The following is a 9488-nucleotide window of genomic DNA, read 5'->3' as shown; positions in this document are numbered from 1 at the left end:
GGGACAGGAATAAGTTTGTGTGAAGCTTCAACTGTGCCTTTAAGGTGTAATATCTTTTTTATAATAGTTACCTAAAACTAACCATGACAAACTGAATAATCTGAGTGAAGTGTTTAATGACATATCTTACATTTTTCACTATACTTGATTGCACATTTGAAATGTTTAAAAATGTATAAAATATCTTTAGAAGAGAGGTTCTATATGAAAAATATGATCAAATTAAAACATTTCTGTTTCCCTTCTCTGTTGTCCTTAGAGTTGCCTTCAGTTCTCTCCAGAAAAGTGAACATTTAAAAACAAAAACATCAACAGTAAGAATGAGACTAGTATAGAGAACATTGTAGTTGTCAATCAGAGAGAATATCACACATGTGTCCTATACCTAACATATTCGAAGCCACTCAAACGCATACTATTTCTTCTCTTATAAGTCAAAAGAAGAGTATCATTTTTCACGATGAAGGAACTAAAAGTAAGAAAACTAAAAGAATTGAGGGCTGAGTACGGTGTAATCCCAGCACTCTGGGAGGCTAAGGAGGGCGGATCACAAAGTCAGGAGATCAAGATCAGCCTGGCCAACATAGTGAAACTCCATCTCTACTAAAAATACAAAAAAATAAAAATAAAAATAAAAATAAAAGCTAGCCGTGCCCGTAGTGGTAGCTACTTGGGAGGCTGAGGCAGGAGAATTGTTTGAATCTGGGAGGCAGAAGTTGCAGTGAGCCAAGATTGCATTAATGTACTCCAGCCTGGGGCGGCAGAGCAAGATTCGGTCTCAAAAACAAACAAAAAAACAAACAACAACAACAACAACAAAAACCTTGAGTTCCATCACAAAACTAGTTAATTACCAAGATGTGCATTGATCCTGTTTAAAAGCCATGTTCTAATCTACCATAAAGTTAATCTCTTCTAATGCATCTCATTTAAAATTGACTTTTTATGACAGACAAATAAAATCTCAACTTTTAGGTAAGCTATATACTTTAAGGCAGATGGCTAATACGATTTACAATATTTTACTGAAAACTTACTCCTAATAATGCTAATTGTATTAGTTAAGTTTTAAATTATATGATTACATATAGGGTCCTTAGAATGGTGCCTGGAATTTTGTGAGCACTATGAGAAAATATTAGCTAATATTGTTATTTTTATAATCCCCATAACGATTGCATGGTGCTAAGTGTTGTGAGCAATACAAAGAAAAAACAAAAGTCTCTTACTTTGAAAATAGATAATTTAATATAGCTTAAATTTATAATCAAAAGGAGAAGAAAATTCTGTGTATAACTAATTAAAAACAAAGACAGCATTAAAGGGTTACTATTGTATAGGTGTAAAATACTAAGATATTTTAGAACCCAAGTGAAAGAGAGGTTAATGGACCATCTGAGATGCAGGGAAGAAAAAATGATGATTGCTTGAAGAAGTATAATTCTGAGTAACACAGCAGGAAGAGAAAAAATTTAGACAAAGCCAAAAAAAGAAGAATATCTTAGATTGGGAAAATAATATGAGCCATGGTAGAAGCAAAATGTCTGTGTGGCTTGAAGTTGGTAAAAATGTATGGAGCAAGAAATGTACTAATAAAAATAGACATATTTACGCAGGATGAAGCAGTGAATGCCAGTTAGTGTTTATTCCATAGTCAATGAAATGCATGTATTTAAATTACTTCTTATGTTATTGTAAGTCTTGTTTAGTAAAATGATTTAAATATAATTCATTGTGAGATTATATATACTGCAAATTTATTATAGAAAAAATCAGATTTTTGTGTCTTCTTTTCCCCATGTTTTTAAACATACTCTTTCAAGCATCTCTACATTTGTCATACTTACTTAAAGCCTACAAGTTCTGTAAGTACAACAGTTATCTTTTCCTTCAAAATTAAGGTTGGGTATTTCACATTGTTCTCATTTTTCTTATTATTATTCCATTATTTTAATTCCTCCTTCCATTTTTGCTGCTTATTATGGTAAACACATTTTTGAATCAGTATCCTTAACAAGATAAGAAATGTTTTAAGGATCATAGTTTTCTTGTCTTAATAATTAGAGAATTAGTCTTTTCTTTTTCTGAGAAAAGACCTCCAAAAATCAGCATATTTAAAATTTGCAGTGAGTCACTAAACACATTAGAAATTCTTCTGTGAGAAGGAGTAAAATGTCTAATTAATTAGTGAAATACTTTAGAGACATGCATTGCACCAATCAAAATGGATTTGAATATTGCAGAACTCAGCAGAATTCTGTCAGTTCTAATCTATTTTAACTTTGATTTTTTAATTTTATAATAACTATTTAATGTTAATTATTAAAGAAGCATCTCACATAATTTCATTTGGAATAAATTACATTATATAACAACCAAAATTTATATTTATGGTTACCATAAATATGTCCTAGGTTACCATAACCTAGGACATATCATTCATCTTCAAATCTAACATTTTTGGAAAGGAAATGTAATCAATTGTAACACTAAATGAATATTGATCTATACTTTGCTTTTGTTACCAAGACATAATACTTCATAAATTCAATTTAGTTATTAAACATATCTCTTCATCAGAAATTCTTCCTTTTTAAAAATATCCCTTATCCAACTCCACCTCTCTCTGCTACATTAAAGAACTGAAGGTTCCTCAATAACTGTAATTAAATCTTGTTGAAATATGTTAAGAAGACAAGATAAAATAATCCCAGAAAAGCTCTTACTCTGAATTTTTTGACAGCCTAAAACATCTCATAAGAATTTGAAATAAATAAATAAATAAGTAAAAAACAGCATTCTTATCAAAACACCATGGGATTTGCTAGGGTGTTTTATTCCAAAATGTTTCTAGGTTCATCCTCCTTTAGTTACTTATCCTGAAGCAAAGTTAACCTTTACTCTCCTTCCAGTGCTTCTTCCTTCTTCCCTCATTTTTAATTATGTATTTGTATCTGTTTATATATAATGTTTTGCATATAGTGTCAGATATTCTTAGAAGAGACATTAAATTCAAGAAATCAATCCATAAATGTAAAAATAAATATATAAATACAACATGTCATAACAATTCAGGAGGTTATATAATTTTGAATTTAGACGTATAAAATAGAGAATAATATTGAACTAAACTCTGAAGGCTATAACACGTTGGAAACATTTTCCAGTTTCCATTTATATTTCAATCCCTGTCACTAGATAGATTAATGTTGTGCTAATTTCTGTCCCTTATTAAATTTTATCAAAATAAATGAAGCATTAGAATTTTTATACCCTAAAGTGTTTAATAGTTAATGAGCCTGATTCTCCCAGTGCAAAATCTAGTGTCTAGAACAAATGTAAGATATACACAGCTTAAACAACCGAAATAAAAAAGAGTTTATCAGATTCATTTGATTGTTTTCCTAGTGTATCTGATCACCATTGATTTGACAGATGTGTTGCTTCTGTTACCTTGTCCATGGTCAATGTAATTCATTTACTTTGACTGTTCAAAGCTCCTCATAAAAGTCCACAATGATCAATTTAATTGGCCAAATTCTGGTTCTTTCAGTCATCTCGATCTATGGCATAGCTATACCATCAATATTAGTTTTCAAAGAAATTTCTAAATCTTTTAATGTACCAATTACTATATTATTTCCTCTGGGAAACAGAATCAAAACAATTATACTACTTTGTGGTTTATTTTATCATGTAATTAAGTAGACATTTCTAATTTGTTCTGTTTACTTATGAGGAAAATAAGACAATTACCTGTGGCAAGGAAAAATTTAAGTCAAAACTTTAAGAATGTAGCTACAGGTAATGTATTCAGCACAAAATTTGGTTTTACAACTATTCTATCATTTAAAACAAAAAACAAAAAAACTTGGCCTCCCAAGAACTCTTCAAACACCTCTTACCAAAATGGTATTACCCTAAAAAGATTAAATATACACTCATATGTACACAAACGCAACTTTAAAAAACTATTTTTCATAGAATTCATACTCATTTTAAGTCAAGCGTCTGCCTTAATGTTTCTTATAATATTACTCTTTCCTGAAAAGTAAGAACTAAAGGATATAGGATGATTATTCTAAATTATATATTATTTGTTTACTTATGAATCTGTGCTTGTCCTTTTTATAGCTGAATGATAAATAATTATTTGTAATTGTTAAAGTGGCATTTCTCACATATGCCATAAAAGTAAAATAAAATAAGCATTATTGAAATCTTTCAACACATTAGGTCTACTGACATAGTCAACCAAGTCTCTGAAGCCATTTTATTTGTATGACTGAATTATAATGTGAAAATACACAAATTCACTACATAATTACTTTATCATTCACTATGCTTTAGCCTTCCTCATTGGAACAGTAAAAATTGTTGAATTTTTAATATGTTGCTTAAAACCACAAACCATTTATGGTCTGTGAATTGATGTTTTCTAATTAGGGTTACTTGTGTATATACTTTTCATGTTTTTACTGGAGGAAATTATTATGTATTAATATCTATTAACTCAATCTTCTTCAATAATAAAAGTCACTAGTAGAGTTCGGTAACAAGTGACTGAGATATATTTTATTGACTCACCTGATTCTGAGAAATGACCTCTAATTTCCTTCAAAGGGAATACTCTCCTAATTTTTTTTTTAGAAGAAAATGCTCTTCATTGAGATCTGATTAAATAGGATGATAAAGTTTATGTTATACAAGCCAAGACTAAGACCTGCTAATTGCAATAATGGCCAGGCAAATTAATGTTTATACTGGTACTAATATATTTCTTCAAAGTCACTTGTTTTTCTGTTTGATTTTCTTTAGAGCCATTACATTCTTGTAATTTGGCTTTTTAAATAATATTTTAAACTGGATTTTGTTTTGCAATATTGCATTCTTCAAATGTATCAGAGACAATAACCATGTTGAATTTGGAAAAGATAAACAAAGTAGTTAACAGTATTGGATGTCACTGGTAGTAGCAATAACTCAAAACTTCACACACCATTTTACCCTCTATGCTCTATACCATCTAACTTCCTGGGTATTTATTGACTCAGTAGGGACTTATGACTCATTCTCTATTTTCCCTCATGAATGCTTTATTGCAAATAAATGGCAGAAATTTTAGTTCTATAAATCCTACTGTACATGTCATTGACTTTTTCGCTCACTTGCTATTGCAGAATCTGTATACGTCTTCAAAGCCCCTGCATTATTTATTGCAGTATCATGCAGTTTTCCATGTGTGCTGATAAATAAGCTTTTACAGCTATGCTTGGCACTTCCCATGATCTGCCCCTTGTACTCTGATTTTAATCCAGAAGTGATGACAATCACCACATGGTAACTGAAGGAAAAAGTCAGTGAAATGTATTGTAGTATTTATAGAACTAAAATTTATATCAATTATATGCAAAAAAAAACATTCATGAGAGAAAAGTAAAGAATGGGTCATAAGTGTGCAGGTAATGCAAGACACTTAGTAAATGGTTTCAAAATTATATAATTATATACATTGATATACATTTTGAAGTGAGTAACAAGATGGAATAAATTAATAGACATTTCAGACTTAATTAGATTGGAAGTCTATATGAGGTCTCTAAGAATTAACAGTGACCATGAAATACATAGACATTAGGACAATTATAAATAAAAACATTTCATTTTTTAATGGCTTTTAAACATTGTGATGTCATAAGAATAGCTAGGAAAACAGCGAACTGGAAGATCTATCAAGGCCATTAGTCTTATGAGAAATTAAAGCATAGCACAAATACACAACAATGAAAACAGGATCAGGAATAGAGAGAAGGATAATGGTGTCAAAAATAAAGTGCAGAAATAGTCTCTACTGCATGATATATATATATATATATATGTGTGTGTGTGTGTGTGCATGCAGTATATATTGATATATATGTATGTGTGTATATATATGCATGTATGTGTGTATATACATGCATGTATGTGTGTATATATATGCATGTATCTATATATAGACACATATCTACATATAGATATATACATGATACATATATATGCCTATGTATCGATATATATTTGTGTGTGTGTGTATACACAGACACCATAATTTCTTGTATACTTAAAAATAACTATAAAAACAGAATTAGAACATCCTAACACAAAGAAGTGACAAATGCTTGAGGTGATGAATATACCAGCTATGCTAAATTTGATCTTTGCACGTTATATACTTCTTTCAAAATATCATATGTACCCCATAAACATGTCCAGTTATTACATAGCCATAGTAATTAAAATAAATAAAAAAGGTATTTTCTATATTAAAATAGTAATCCTGTATTTGTGATTTATGTTGCAAATATCTTCTTTACTTTTTTGTCATTTGATTTACCTCTGGTACTCTTCACCGTGAAATATTATCTTTATTTTTACATATCAAATCAATCAACATTCTTAAACTGCGTTTTAATATTAGCTAGAGTTCGAAAGCCTTTATCTATATCCAGGTAGTAGAGATAATTACCCATGTTTTCTTCTAGCAAAACAAACAAACAAGAAGAATTTATCAACAGTCCATTTGGAGTTTATTTGTGTATATGATGGGAAAAGATTTAACTTTTTCCAAAAATTAGTTATTAGTTTCAACATTATTTATCTACCAGAAAAGCTACTTTTTCCTCAGTGGCTTGAGACATAATCATTATCATAGTTTGCATATATCTCTATATATGTATCTATATACATATATACATGTATATATACATATCTATAGATACATATATAAATGTATATCTGTATCTATATATTTACCTATATATACATATATACATGTATACATAGGTATAGACATACCTTATATATATATATAAGTATATACACATACACACTGTGTGTACATACTCCAGTTAAAATTGCCTTTTTCCAAAAAATACACATATACATGTGAATAGTGCTGCAGTGAACACGGCATTGCAGATATCTTTTTAATATATGGATTTAGTTTCTTTTTGGATAGATACCAACCAGTGGGACTGCTGGATCACATGGTAGTTCAACTTTTAGTTTTTTGAAGAACCTTTATACTGTTTTTCATAGTGGCTGCACTAATTGACATTTCCAACAACAAGTGTGCAAGGGTTCCCCTTTCTCTCCATTCTAGCCAGCATCTGTTATTGCCTGTCTTTTGAAAAAAAGGCCATTTTAACTGGAGTGGCATAATATCTCACTGTAGCTTTGATTTGCACTTCTCTGATGGTTAGTGATGTTGAGCATCTTCTCATACACCTGTTTGACATTTCTACATCCTCTTTTGATAAATGTCTATTGACAATTTTTGCAGTTTTTAATTTGATTCATTTTTTTGCCATTGAATTTTTGTGAGCTTCTTATATAATCTGGTTATTACTTCCTTGTAATTTGCTAATATTTTTTCCCATTTGTGGGTTTTTTTCTTTACTTAGTTGACAGTCTCTTTAATAATGGCACTGAAAAAATTAAATACTCATATCCAAAAGACTACTAGAGGAAAACACTGGAGAAACACTTCAGGACATTGGTTTGAGTAAAGATTTCTTGAATAAGAGCTCAAAAGCATAGGCAACCAAAATAAAAATGGACAAACAGGATTATAACAAGTTAAAAAACTTCTGCACAGCAAAGGAAATTTTAAAATTTGAAATAAAAAGGTAAAACATATTATAGATAATAGGAAAATATATGAACAAGCAATCCACAAAGAGATATAAAAAGGCTCATAAACATATTAAATAATGTTCAACTTCACTCCTAATGAGAGAAAGGCAATGAAAAGCACACTGAAATTCCATTTATCACTGCTGGGATGGTAAAATATCAGAAGCTTTATAATTGGTAAGGCTGTGAGAAATCAGGTAGTCATAGACTTCGGTAAAATGAAAATAGATACAATCCCTTTGGAGAGAAATTTGGCAATATCTAATAAAATTCTTCATGTGCTTTAAACTCCCAACTCAGCAATATCACTCTTAGTTGTATTCTTACAGATACAATTCCAAAAACATAAAAAATCAAAAATGCAATTCAGTAGAGAATTATTTTTCATTGTAAAATATTAGAAACCAATCATTGGAGATAGAGTAATAAACTATGTTACATGCACACAACTTAAAATGTACAATCATAATACCCAGATGTAAAAATAGAATGCCTGTGAACTGACATAAAAGTATTTTCAGGAGACATTGTGAAGTAAAAAGAATACCAAGTATGGGTGTGTGTGTGTGTGTGTGTGTGTGTGTGTGTGTGTGTACATATTTTATAATAGGAAAGGAAAGTAAGATAGCATGCACATATATGTAGTATGTATACACATACACTTACCTTTAAAAAAGAAGTACAGGAGTAATAAAAGAGATAACAATTAAATTAGTTACTTACAAGGGATTGGAAGAAATGAGGTAAAAGAGACCCTTTATTTTACTTTTGCTTTGAGTGCTATAAGCATGATAATGTTTTACATTTTTAAAAAATTGAATTAATTAAAATCAGTAATAATGAAAAGGAAAAACACATAGAAATAAAGGTAAACTTTGGGGGAAGATGCAAGATGGCCGTTTAGGAACAGCTCGGAGTTGCAGCTCCCAGTGAAAACGCAGAGGGTGAGTGGATGCCACATATTTATTGCCCACAGACAAGGAGATTCCCAGGCAGAGGAGCCCCACGGGATACCAGTGTGGCTTTTTGGGCTGGCACAGTTTTTTGTTCGGCCTGGCTGCTTTGCCCTGCGTGACTGCTTTGCCTGTGCCCTCGCTGGCTGTTCTCGTACAAAATACACTGGTCCGGGTGCCCTTCTGGCTGGCAATTGGAGACCCGAGAAGTCACACATTCATCTGATTAAAGAGGGGACTGAACAGGGAGCCAGGCCAGGAGATTCCTGGGCAAAAAAAGCACCACAAATCTCAGCCCCGCTGTTTAAGCCAGAGCAGTGAGTCGCCACACAGAAAATCACACAGATCCCGGCGCCCTTTCAACGGGCGACTGGGATAGAGGTGACTGTTCAACTAAAAAAGAAAAAAAAAGGCTCTGAGGCAGGGAGACAGGTGATCAGGCTCAGCTGGTCCCACCCCCACAAAAGAACACCAATCAGAAACTCTCTGTATTGAGAGTTTCACAGCAAGCGCAGCTGAACCAGGACGGTCCAGCTGTGTGGGGGAGGGGCGTCCGCCATTACCAAGGCACTTCACCACTACAGAGGTAGTCCGCCATTGCTGAGGAAACCCGCCATTGCTGAGGCTGCCTGCCATTGCTGAGGCAACCCGCCGATGCCAAGGCAACCCGCCATTACAGAGAGAGTCCACAGTTACAGAGGTGGGCCACCATTGCTGAGGCGGTTCTAACTACACCCATAAAAACAAGACTGCAGGGAAGTTCACACGGGAGCTGGGCAGAGCCCACAGAAGCTCAGCAAAGCCTCTGCAGGCAGACAGTGACCAGGCTGCCTCCTTGCTGGGCAGGGCAGCCATTAA

Source organism: Cebus imitator, unplaced genomic scaffold, assembly GCF_001604975.1.
Source record: "Cebus imitator isolate Cc_AM_T3 unplaced genomic scaffold, Cebus_imitator-1.0 Scaffold271, whole genome shotgun sequence".
NCBI lineage: Eukaryota > Metazoa > Chordata > Mammalia > Primates > Cebidae > Cebus > Cebus imitator.
Note: the sequence above shows the minus strand (reverse complement) of the source record.